A 4,659-nucleotide genomic window follows, 5' to 3' on the forward strand; every position below is an offset into this window, starting at 1 on the left:
ATCCGCAACTAAGGAGCCCACCTCCCACAACTAAGGAGCCTGCCTGCCACAACTAAGAGACCTGGTGCAACCAAATAAATAAATTTTTTTTGAAAAAGAGAGACACCTAGTTCTAAAAAAAACCAACTAAAAAATTCTTGGGACCAATATTTCTCAAGATGTATTTGATGGAAAATTAATTTCACAAAGTGCTCTTGCCAGACAAGTTTATAAAACATGGCATACCATACCTCCCTCTTGGAGATTTGCAAAGTCTATTAGTATATTATAGTCTCTGAGATAGTATGCTGTAAAGAAACCTATTTAACTCTAATGCAGCTTTTCTCAAATTTACTTAATGTAACTCTTTTTTCATGGAGCAGCTATTAACATCCAATGGAATTATTGCTCTGAAGCTTATATTGGGGAAATACTGCTCTAGACCAATGGTTTAAAAATAAAAATATCCAAATAGGATTTAACCCAGAAATGAAAGATGGACTCAACATATGAAAATCAATCATTGTAATATACTATATTAACTAAATAAAAGATAAAAGCCACATGATCATCTCAATAGAGTCACAGAAAGCATTTGACAAAATCCACAATTCTTTCATGATAAAAACACTCAACAAATGAGGAATAGAAGGGAACTTCCTCAACCTGATAAAGGACATTTACAAAAAAACAAAAACAAAATCAAAACCTCAGCTTACATCATACTCAATGGTGAAAGACTGGATGTTTTCTCTCAATGATCAAAAATAAGAATGTTCACTCTTAACACTTCTGTATAACATTAAACTGGAGGTATTAGCCTGGGAAGTTAGATAAGAGAAAGAAATAGAAGCTTCCAGATTGGAAAGGAAGAAGTAAAACCATCTCTATTTGAAAGTTACATGATTTTTATGTCACACAATTAGAACTAATAACCAAGTTCAGCATGGTTGCAGGATACAAAACCAGTTTACAAAAATGATCATTTATATTAATATACACTATTAATTAACTAGGAAATGAACTTAAGAAAACAATTCTATTGATAATAGTATCAAAAAGAATACTTAGGAATAAATCTAACAAAATAAGTGCAATGTGAGTAGGCTGAAAACAACAAAATATCATTAAAAGAAACCAATGAATACCTAAATAAATGGAAAGACCTGTTCATGGATGGAAAGACTCAATGTTGTTAAGATGGCAGTACTCCCCAAATTGACCTACAGATTCAACACAATTCCTATCAAAAATATTAGTTGACATTTTATTCAGAAATTAACATGCTCATTCTAAAATTCATATGGAGATTCAAGGGAACCAAAATAGCAAAAAAAAAAAAAAAGGCTAGAAAACTCACACTTCCGGATTTCAGTACTACAAAGCTACAGTAACTAAGGCAGTGTGGAACTGGCGTGAGGATAGACAAACAGATTAAAGGAAAATAATTGAGAATTTTACAACAAATTAATTGTGGAGCTGAGATTCAAACCCAGATCAGGCATGAAAATCCATGTTTTCCCCACTACCATTTAATTTTTGTTGTTGTTCTCTGTATTCTCCAAAATACCTACCCCAGGATCATGTACCTAGGAATCAGTCAATAAGTAACCAATGCGTGAATGAACAATGCTTCTGGTGATGACAGCTATCTTATAAAGGAGTGAGTGGCATGTAAGGAAGGATAATTATATCTTTAAGTACAACCCACCAGTTACCCTGAAGTCAAAGAAAGAAATTAAAAGCTATAGTTGTCTGTGTGCTGAATACAAAACACAGATTGGGTTTCTATGCTCTAACATCCTTCACCCTTCAGAATGGATTGGTAAGAATATAAGTAAAAATTATCAGCCTGAAATATAAGACACTAAAACTTAAGATCAAAACTAAAATTAGAATAACCAGGAGACTTTCACCTCAGATTCTAACTTTTCCTGCCAACCTATCATTTTCAGCGAGATTAAGATCAGTGTTGGCTGTCTGGGAGGGGGAACATTACATATACACTAATACACATGAATTCTCCTGGGAAGTCCTGGGAGGCACCGTAACTTTTAAGATCCCTGGAAATTTTTAGTCTTGAAATAGTTTCACCAAGAAAACAATCCTGAAGAGTTTAACATCGTCAGTAACTAATGTGCACTATCTCAAACCTGGCTCCTCTGTCACAGGGAATGAAATGCTACCGCAATCAAGCCTGACAGTAATAGTGTTGAAACACTAAGTGGCTTTCTAACAAATTTAGACTTGACAGTTATTTTCTCTTTCTCTTGTCTTAGTGGATTAGTCCGCAAGAACTCTGCACATTTTCTGGCTGCTGAGGGAAACACACACTAACCTATCTGCCTGCAGGCAGCCATCCAGGATGGATGCCCTGCAGATGGGGCTGTAGGGTGTACTTGTGACAGCTGTTTGACAACAGTGGGGAAGGATGTCCAGAGGAGATTGTGGGTGACTGCTAGGCCAAACTTCTCAACTTCTCATTAGTCTCCTTTTATAGACTTAAGAGCTAACCACAAGCAGTTGCATGCTTTGATAAAAGTAGGTCATAGAAATGGAAATAAATGCCATATTTGACACACATTTTAAGCTCATTTCTCTGGACAGTTGAATGTGCACCATTGTCTTCTATGGGGCAGTAATGTCTAACAGGTATTTTTAAAGGCTTTATATTTTATCTAACATTATTATATAAATTAAGCCATTTTAGGTAAAACAAATAGCATCTGAATATTGGTATTTCAGTGTTTCTAACCTATAAAATCATCTAGAATAATTTGCTTCGTTTTTAGAGCCTAAATTTTCCTGCTTATGAAAATAGCAATAATAAAAATCGTCTTTCTGTTTCTTGTGTTACCAGGAAAGCTATTGTGCAGATAGTGTAAAATATCCGTCTGGTATGAATCTGGCCTTGAATGAATGATGTGGGCCTGAACTAAAAGAGTACAGGACCCTTATAGGGTGCCTTCTTGGGAGCCAAACTTAAAAGGTTAATTTGTCTTCCTCTGCTTTTAGCTTGTTATGTCATATATGTATTTTATAAGAACCTGCCCAAGCCCTTTTGGAATAAAGTGAGGGTATAAATAATCAAATTTTAATTAAATAGTATAATCGTTTAGTTGGATTTTCTTAAGCACATACTAAGTGATTACAGGGATGAAACAAGGAAACAGTAGAAAATTTTAGTGTTTTATTTAGGAACAGCAGATTGTGTACCACTTAAAATACATAGACCACGTACACATAAATAAGGCTCTCCTTAACATTTGGGAGAAATTTTAAAATGAAAAAAATACTGGGAGTGAGAATCAAATATTTATTAATACACTTTTATACTACATGTTATTGCCAGACACTATGCTGGTTGTTTTACATGTATGATGTATGTTCTATTATTACCACTATCCACATTTTACAAATGAGGAAACTGAGGATCAGAATGGCTAAGGACCTTGCCTGAAGTCACTCTGGGAAAACGTAGCAGCCAGGGTTTGAAGCCAGACAGATTGGCTACGGGGTCTATTACACAATTAGGCTACATTACCCCTCCAAACAGCACAAGACAGTTGTGTAAATAGCTCTGTGATTCTCAGTCCGGAAGGCTCAGTAGCATCACCCTGGAGAGGGGTGAGGGAAGATTAATACACATTCTGATATATGGGCCCCATTCAGAAATCATCACATATATTTTCTAAAATCCCTACAGGTGATTCTATTCTTGCACCCTATGTTAAGAACTACTGAAATAGATGAACCATCAATTTCAGTTTATAAACTAAAGAGCAGCAAGGACTTGGAAGGGATAGTCTATGTTCTGAGCAGGCTTTTTTTTTTTTTCAACAAACCTTTTCCAAATATTTATTTTCACTATTTCTTTTTTTAAAATTTTTATTGGAGTATAGTTGCTTTACAATATTATGTTAGTTTCTACTGTACAGCAAAGTGAATCAGCCATATGTATATATATGTCCCCTCTTTTTTGGATTTCCTTCCCATTTAGGTCACCACAGAGCAGTGAATAGAGTTCCCTGTGCTATACAGTAGGTTCTCATTAGTTGTCTATTTTATACATAGTATCAATAGTGTACATATGTCAATCCCAATCTCCCAATTCATCCCACCCCCCCCTTTCCCCCCATAGTATCCATACGTTTGTTCTCTACGTCCATGTCTCTATTTCTGCTTTGCAAATAAGATCATCTATACCATTTTTCTAGATCCCACGTGTATGTGTTAAAGTATGATATTTTTCTGGCTTACTTCACTCTGTATGACACTCTCTAAGTCCATCCATGTCTCTGAAAATGACCCAATTTTTTTTTTTTTTTTTTTTTTTTTTTTTGCGGTACACGGGCCTCTCACTGTTGTGGCCTCTCCCAGAGCACAGGCTCCGGACGCGCAGGCTCAGCAGCCATGGCTCATGGGCCCAGCCGCTCTGCGGCATGTGGGATCCTCCCAGACCGGGGCACGAACCCGTGTCCCCTGCATCGGCAGGCAGACTCTCAACCACTGTGCCACCAGGGAAGCCCCAAATGACCCAATTTTGTTCCTTTTTATGGCTGAGTAATATTCCATTGTATATATGTACCACATCTTCTTTATCCATTCCTCTGTTGATGGACATTTACATTGTTTTCATGTCCTGGCTATTGTAAATAGTGCTGCAGTGAACAATGGGGT

This window comes from Phocoena sinus, chromosome 5 (assembly GCF_008692025.1).
Source record: "Phocoena sinus isolate mPhoSin1 chromosome 5, mPhoSin1.pri, whole genome shotgun sequence".
In the NCBI taxonomy this organism is placed as follows: Eukaryota; Metazoa; Chordata; class Mammalia; order Artiodactyla; family Phocoenidae; genus Phocoena; species Phocoena sinus.